This window comes from Molossus molossus, unplaced genomic scaffold, assembly GCF_014108415.1.
Source record: "Molossus molossus isolate mMolMol1 unplaced genomic scaffold, mMolMol1.p scaffold_m16_p_14, whole genome shotgun sequence".
NCBI classification, from domain to species: Eukaryota; Metazoa; Chordata; class Mammalia; order Chiroptera; family Molossidae; genus Molossus; species Molossus molossus.
This window is the reverse complement of record NW_023425349.1, coordinates 39,975,594-39,984,399: the sequence shown is the minus strand read 5'-3', so window position 1 is coordinate 39,984,399 and position 8,806 is coordinate 39,975,594. Positions and strand designations below refer to the sequence as shown.

The following is an 8,806-nucleotide window of genomic DNA, read 5'->3' as shown; positions in this document are numbered from 1 at the left end:
ACAGATGACATGATACTACTATATGTAGAAAACCCCAAAGATTCCATCAAAAATTTACTAGACTTAATAAATGAATTTGGCAAAGTAGTAGGATACAAAATTAATGTCAAAAAATCAATGGCATTTTATACACCAATGATGAACTCACAGAAAGAGAAACTAAAACAAAACAATCCCATTTACATTGCGGCAAAAAAATTAAGATACCTAGGAATAAACCTAACCAAAGAAATAAAGGACCTATTCACAGAAAACTACAGGCCATTGAAAAAAGAAATAGAGGAAGATATAAAAAAGTAGAAGCACATACCTTGTTCATGGATTGGAAGAATTAACATCATTAAAATGTCCATACTACCCAAAGCAATCTATAAATTCAATGCAATCCCCATCAAAATACCAACGACATATTTCACAGAACTATAACAAATACTTCAAAAGTTTATATGGAACCAAAAAAGACCTCGAATAGCCACAGCAATCTTGAAAAAGAAGAACAACGTAGGAGGAATCACATTACCAGATTTCAGGTTATACTACAAAGCCACTGTAATCAAAACAGCCTGGTACTGGCACAAGAACAGGCAGATAGATCAATGGATCAGAATAGAGAACCCAGAAATGGACCCAAGACAATATGCTCAATTAACATTTGACAAAGGTGGCAAGAGCATACAGTGGAGTAAAGACAGCCTCTTTCATAAATGGTGTTGGGAAAATTGGACAGCTACGTGCAAAAAAATGAAACTAGACCATGAACTCACACCATACAAAAGAATAAACTCAAAATGGATAAAAGACTTAAATGTGACTCATGAATCCATAAAAATCCTAGAAGAAAATGTAGGCAACAAAATTTCAGACATCATATGCAGCAGAATTTTCACTGATACATCACCTAAGGCAACAGAAACAAAGGAGAAAATGAACACATGAAACTACATTAAACTCAAAAGCTTCTGCATAGCAAAAGAAACACCATCAAAATGGAAAGAGAACCCACTCTATGGGAGAGCATAATTTCCAATGATATATCAGATAAGGGGTTAATTTCCAATATATATAAAGTGCTCATACAACTCAACCAAAGGAAGACAAAGAACCCAATTAAAAAATGGGCAGAGGAACTAAATAGACACCTCTCCAAACAGGACATACAAATGGCTAAGAATCATATGAGGAAATCCTCAACATCACTAATCATCACAGAGATGAAAATTAAAACAACAATAAGGTATCACCTCACACCTATCAGAACTGCCGCCATCAACAAATCATCAAACAACAAGTGTTGGAGAGGGTGTGGAGAAAAGGGGACTCTAGTGCACTGCTGGTGGGAATGCAGACTGGTGCAGCCACTATGGAAAACAATATTGATGTTACCTCAAAAAATTAAAAATTGAACTTCCATTTGACCCAGTGATCCCAATTCTAGGAATATACCCTGAAAAGCCTGAAACATCAATCAGAAAGAATATATGTACCCCCATGTTTGTAGCAGTACTATTTACAATAGCTAAGATCTGAAAACAGCCCAAATGTCCATCAGTAGATGAATGGATAAAAAAGCAGTGGTACATATACACAATGGAGTACTATGCAGCTGTAAGAAAGAAAGATCTCTTATCCTTTGAGACGACATGGAGGAACCTGGAAAGTATTATCCTAAGTGAAACAAGGCAAACAGAGAAAGACAAGTATCATATGGTCTCACTTATATACGGAATATAATGAACATAACAGTCTGAGGAATGGTATAGTCCCAGAGATATGGAAGTGGAGTACAGACTGACAATCCCCAGAGGAGGGGGGTGGTGGGGGAGAGATAAACCACAGAACTTATATGCATGTATGCATGAACAATGGACATGGACAACAAAGCTGGGGACAGGGAGGAGAGGGAGGGGGAGGGGGAAATCTGTAGGGGGAAAAGAAGAAACATCTGTAACAAAAATTAATTAATTAATTAAATAAAAAACACTGAAAAAAGAATGTATAGGTACATATTTAAACAATCTCAGAATTATAAAATGTGTTTTGTTAAAAAGAACAAAGTCAGAAACCATAAAAATATTATTAAAATTAACATTGGTACAGCAAAACACCACCATAGAAAAATAAAAAGGCAAATAACAAACTGAGAAAACATTTGTAAAATACATAATGGGATGTTGAAATATTCCAACTTTAGTATTTAAGGCTATCTGTGCCATTTACCCAGATTCTAAATGTTTATAAAGGGAGTTTCTGAAAACCGGTTTATGCAACCCTTAGCCACTCATCTACTGTGAGAGGAGCAAAGGGTTGAAGAGGCCAGAAGCTGGAGTTGAGAGAATTTCTTTAGAAAGAGTTATTGATGTACGATGGGTAACAACCATGAGAGGGGTAGTACTTAGTCCTCCTTTCAAGCCTAGATACAGAGAATTTAAGAGAACTTCTCAAGGAGGTATGTACTTCCTGGAATGTTGCAGGACAAAATGGACTGGTATATGACTCAACCTTGAATTAAAAAAAAAAAAAATGCCCACAAGTAAGGGATAGGCTGCAGCAAACCAGCAAACATGCAAGCAAACCAGAGAACTATGTTTGGAAAATGACTCCTCTCTTCTGAACAGCAGATCAAAGTACATGATGTGGGCAACAGATGTGGGATCCATAGTGAGACTATAACCTAGGGATTCTTTTGAAAGGGATCAAGGAGGCAATACCAGGGCATCTATTTTGGATAATTCAAACCAAATATCCCACTGAAGACAACTGAAAAAGCTAGGTGAAAAATATTTTTTAAAAGGCAGCTTAAAAGTGCTCAAGAACTAACTAAATTGTGAGGAACTACCCCACTGAAATTCTGGAAAAGCTGTAACCCAGTGTAGTAAGTCTAGCATTTGACACCCCTTTTCCCCCAGGACACATGCCTATCCAGCAAAAACAGCTGAGGGGCAAGCAGTGATTGTCACAAGCTCCTGGGGATAGAGGAAATCAAAAGAAAGGATCTAGGCCCTGCATGAATGAGGCCAAGAAGAGGACCCGAGGACCCAAAGCAACCACCCATGGGTTTAATCTGAACATTAGGAGCCATCTGGGTAGCTTCATCAGGAAGCTGTAAGCTTCGCACTCCCCAGGGAACCACCAGTCCATTCCCTGCAGATCACTGGGGGAAGGGATCAAACAAAGGGAAAATGGATGCATGCACAGTGAAGTTGAGGTGACCCAATGAAGGTGCTTGCCTGTCAGTCCAACCTGGAAAACAAAGATCATTGGCTAGGAGAATAGAACCATTGCTATCATGCAAAATCCTAAAGTGTTAGTTAGTTAAACTCCTAGTTATAATCCTGAGACAAGAAGATCTCTCTCACATATGCGCTCCTGTTTCTTGCTTGCTCTGTGACCTGCACTCACCTGTGTGCTAGCCCTCCATGTGGCCCAACATTTGCAGCTTGAGCTCTGAAGCTGCTTTTCTAAGGCATAGCTTTGCCCTTTGGGGCTCTGAAACCACCTGCAGAGCCAGCAGCCCCATGTGATGAGTGCACTGCTTGATAAATTGTACTCTTTGCGTCATTGATAAATAATACTCCCTGTATTATCACTGTGTGATAGAAAGAAAAAAAAAAAACATGCTTTTTGTTTGACAAGCCTAGGTTGAAACTAGGAATCTGATAAATGCTTAATCATATATTATTCGTTGCTCTCATCTTACAAGCCCACTTGCTTGACCATTGAGTCAACCAACCGTTGAAAGTCCAGTTGCCCCCACCAATCAGAAAACAGAAAATAAATGATATAATTGTATAGTCTTGTTTCCACTAGCAACCCATCTCTTTGATCATCAGCAACTTGCAACTTATAATTTTAAACACCTTGCCCAATCCCCTCCATTGTGAACCATGTCTTTGGTTCATACCAAGGGCTACGTTCTCATTCGATGATTTGCAAATCATATATGAATAAATTTTTCTTTTAATTTCTTCTGGAATTATGTCAACACCTGTCCATTGTCAATTTGATTATTAGACCAGTCAGAAGAACTTAAAAGGGTAGAAGTAAAATTATTTTTCTTTCCCTACATTAGACACCGAGTAAGCAAGGCATTAGAAGATTTTAGGTATGAAAACAGTTTACTTTAAATGGACATGATTTTTAGAAAAATAAATTTAATCAGCAGGTTTTTTCTTCCTACTGTTAGATAGTTTGACTTCTATTAAATCACTGTTGTTATCCAGTTTGTAAAGCACTCCAAAGCATTCATTATCTGTGGTTGACTTAAAATCATTTTAAAAAGCAGTCAGGGCATTTGTACTACATAATATAGTCAGTGAAATGTTAAACTTGTGGAAAAAACATTCTCATTCTGTTTTCAAAGCCAACTGCTGAGGAAATTAAAAGTGTTCATCTTGTAAGAAACGCAAAATCTCACTGCTTAAAACGGACTGTTGGTAGTCAGAGAGCAGGGATTTCACACGGGAAGAGGCAGGCTCAGGGAGGCACTCAGCCACCTGCCAAACTCAGCTCTCCTCACAGAGCAGCGTTTATCAGCATCACCTGGAGGGCTGGTGCAACCTCAGTTGGGGGCCCCGCCCCGGCTCCATTCAAGTGTGGGTGGGTAGTTTATCTGCATTGCCAGCAAGCCCCCAGGTACAGCCGATACTACTGACGTGCGGACCACACTTTGAGAAGAGGGTTGTCACAGAGGAAGAGCAGGTCAACTGGAACTGACAGAGGAACATAACTCGGACGTCAGTAAACAGGGGAGGGAAGGATATCCTCATCAAGGCACACTATTCACTAATCACTAAAGTGGGCGTAGGGGGGAACCCGGAGCCTTTTCGTTTTCATTGGTAGCATCTGAACTGTGCCATGTGGGACTGGCAGAGAAAGGGGAAGGTGGATGTAGGTGAAGGAGATACCAGCGGCAAAGGATCAGTGTTGGAAAGTACAGAAAGTTGTCGGGGACAATGAGGAATCTGGTCCAGCGGAAAGCAGAGGGGAGATGAGACAGGAGGGTGGCGCCAGCTTCGGGGAAACACCCTCCCCTATGGCCAAGGAGGACACACTGCCCTGGGGAGCCACGGGGAGAAGGCTCTATAACTAACGTAAAGGGTGATGTTCTCAACAACAGGTTTTCCGAAGCACAGTGAGTCTCCCAGGGCTGGTTCTCAATAGATGCTGATGATGGCCACGGGCCAGATGAACTCGAACCAGAGACAGCCTGCAGTGTGCCTAGGACAGACGAGCTGACAGCCTCAGCCACTCTTCCATAAATGCCTTTTCCCTCCGCTGGATTTCTCAGAAACCTGGAGGCTCGCGTCGGCCTTGGGCTTGAGGGCAGCTGCCGTGGTTGCCGGTGCACAGCCACGGGCGCCCAGGAACTCAAGTGGCATCTCATTTTGTCCTGATTTTCTTTCCTCTCAACTAAGTGAATGTGAAGCTGAGGTGGTAATTAGGGAGGCTGCCTCAGCAACTGTTTGCAGAATAAAGAAATATTTCTTTCATCCACAGAATACTATTCTGTGTCTGCCCTCCTTCTAAACATTTATCCCAGTGTTGAAATGCATAACACCTAAAATCATCATCTTAAATAATTAAAGAATTTCCTTTTGCTGTTTGCTCCACTGGAGAAAAATTTAAATTGGAGGACTCTGGATTTACACGTGCGATTGCAAGAACAAATGTATACTAAATGCAAAACAAAAGACAATCGGGGACTCACAAGTAATTTCTAGTATGTTACTGTAGCCACATAATTTACATAATCACTTGGGAGAATACACAGACTATTTTTGTTTTATTTTGTTTAATTGGATGTTATTTAATTTCTCTTCAGGAAATTTAAACATTTTAAAAAGTACTAATTAAGCCCCTATATCTCAGGCCCAGGAGCGAGAGGATCACAGTGTTGTCCCTCCATGGAAATGACCTGGACAAAGAGGAACCAGGGACCCTACTGTTTGAGGCAGAAGCCAGCAAACTTTTCAAGTGTTACACTTTAACGAGTAATTGTGCTAGGCTCCGTGGGCTGTACTGTGCCTAGCCCTGCCATTGGAGCAATGGGCATGACAGCATTCATTTAAAAAAAAAGATTTTATTTACAGAAAAGGGTGACTTCCAAATTTAGCCCATGGGCCAATGTTTCCAAACCCCTGGTTTGTGGGATTCTGGGGTTTCCTGCTGCCGAGGGACACAGCGTACCCAAGGTAAGCTAACCAGCAAAGCTAAGTGACCCAAATTAGGGAACTCCTTCCTCGTAAATGCCCTGGTCCTTGTTAAAAACTCATCCCTGCCTTTGAAATAACAGAGCTAGACCGCTGGGATTCGTCCTCAGTGTATTACTGAGCCCTGGTTCTCTAACGACGGAATGAAGCCACAATAGGGCGGCTAGGGAAGCCATTGGTCTCCCTGTGCCTCAGACCTGAGCTGAAGCAGTCACTGTGGGCGTCTAGCTCCCCGCCTCCAAACAGCTGCCCTGTGCACTCTCGCTGGGAGGGTCCAGGGGATCCAGGCCCTCCTCTCTACGCCCACTGTTGGCACTCTGCCATCCTCTTCTTCTGTCTGAGGTACACTCCAGACTCCAGCTTCTTGGGTTTTCTTCCCATTTACAGTTTTCTGTCTAATGCATATTTCCCATTGCTTTAGATTGATCTTCCTGAAAGTGCCACTCTGCTCAAAGGCCTTCAAATGTCCCCTGCTGTCTAGAGCAGCGATTTCCAACCTTTCTCATCTCACGGCACATAACTAATTATTAAAATTCTGCAGCACACCAAAAAAACATATTTTTTGCCAATCTGACATAAAAAAATAGGTATAATTTTGATTGATTTACAAAAAAAAAATAATAATAATATTAGTAATTACCTAACCTTTTTACCTCTAAACGACTATTTAAAGAAGCAGATGCCTACACTTGTATAAAAGGATTTCTGGTACCAAGAATTTACCAATCAGATGCACACTTATTATTCGACATGACCAGTGAGATGCAACCCTATTATATGACCTATATATTTGTGGGTCAAGACAGGGTATTCACACTGGATGGCTGTTGTGTTGTCTGTTGTCATCTTTTTTATTTGACAATCTAAGTGAAAAGAGGTCAGTGCCCCTGACTAACTAGTCAGGTATTGCATATTTTTAAAATTCTTGCAGCACACCCATTGAAAATCTCTGGTCCAGAGGATAAAATCCAAGTTTAGTTTAGCATTTAAGGGGCACCCTCCATGGCCTGACTGCAGCCTCCTTCTTCGTACATGTTCTCAACACCACTTTCCATGTGCCATGTGCTCATACCTCTTGTCTACAGCACGTAGTGCTAGTTGTCTCTTGAGAATCCATACTTCTCTTCTTTCTAACGATCCCCATACTATTAGGGAGGACAGTGTATCCACACAAAATTCCTGCATTTTCTACTTTACCTTATAAAAAGAGGTGGTCAATGAGATCTAAAATGTCACTGTCTATACAGGTTTTAAGAAAAAATATTTTAATGGGGTTTACTCAGATTGTACCTGCCCTTTTGCTCTTGCCTACATTTTTTTCCCCCGGAACTATAGATATGAGGGTGGGAGCTCCAGCAGTCATCTTGTAGCCATGGGGTGATGTTCAAACAGCAGCCAGAACCCCAGATGGCAGAACAAAAATAGAGGAGGAACCTGGCTCTCGGCTGATGTCACTGAGCAATGAATCAGTTCTAGGCAGCTTACCTGTGGATTTCATGTCATTTTAAAATTAAAATAAAACCCTTTCGCTCTTTGCTGCATCTACTGCGAGGATGGAGACCATTCTCAGCAATCAGACTGTCGTCATCCCAGAAAATGTCGACATCACTCTGAAGGGACGCACAGTTATTGTGAAGGGCCCCAGAGGCACCCTGCGGAGGGACTTCAACCACATCAATGTAGAACTCAGTCTCCTTGGAAAGAAAAAGAAGAGGTTCCGGGTTGACAAAAGGTGGGGAAATATAAAGGAACTGGCCACCGTTCGCACTATCTGCAGTCATGTGCAGAACATGATCAAGGGTGTCACACTGGGCTTCCGTTACAAGATGAGGTCTGTGTACGCTCACTTCCCCATCAACGTTGTTATTCAGGAGAATGGTTCTCTTGTTGAAATCAGGAATTTCTTGGGCGAAAAATACACCGGCAGAGTTCGGATGAGGTCAGGTGTTGCTTGTTCAGTATCTCAAGCCCAGAAAGATGAGTTGATTCTTGAAGGAAATGACATTGAACTTGTATCAAATTCGGCTGCTTTGATTCAGCAGTTAAAAACAAGGATACCAGAAAATTTTTGGATGGTATCTATGTTTCTGAAAAAGGAACAGTTCAGCAGGCTGATGAATAAGATCTAAGTTGTCCAGCTATAGAAACACCAAGATGCCGAATGATTTTCACACTTATTTGCGATATTTTAAAGATGCAATAAAAGCCTCGTATTGGAAAAAAAAATTTTTTAAATAAAACCCTTTCTTGTTTACGCCACTGTTACTTCAGATCTCTGTAACCACCAGCCAAATGCAATCCTTAACTGATGCACTGCCTCTTGGCTTTCTTCGTGCTATTCAGCCTCTTCAGAATGCCCTTCTTCCCTCTCCCTTCCCTTCAAATACTACTCACTCTTCGAAACTCGGCCCAGACGCTACCTCCGCCAGCATTACTCCCTGCTTGCACAGCTTCCGGTGCTTGCTTTCCCTGTGTAATGGCAGCACTGGAGTTCAGCAATAAGCGCTGCCATCTGCTAGCCATGACATTGTAAGCACATGATTTAACTTGTCCAAGACTGACCCCCCTCATCTCCAAGATGGGGATGGGAAAAGTCC

General features: G+C 41.5%; 1 pseudogene; it reads left to right on the top strand.

The window, feature by feature from the left end:
- Positions 1-7,744: 7,744 nt before the first annotated feature.
- LOC118629903 lies at positions 7,745-8,422 on the top strand (annotated as a pseudogene).
- Positions 8,423-8,806: the final 384 nt, after the last annotated feature.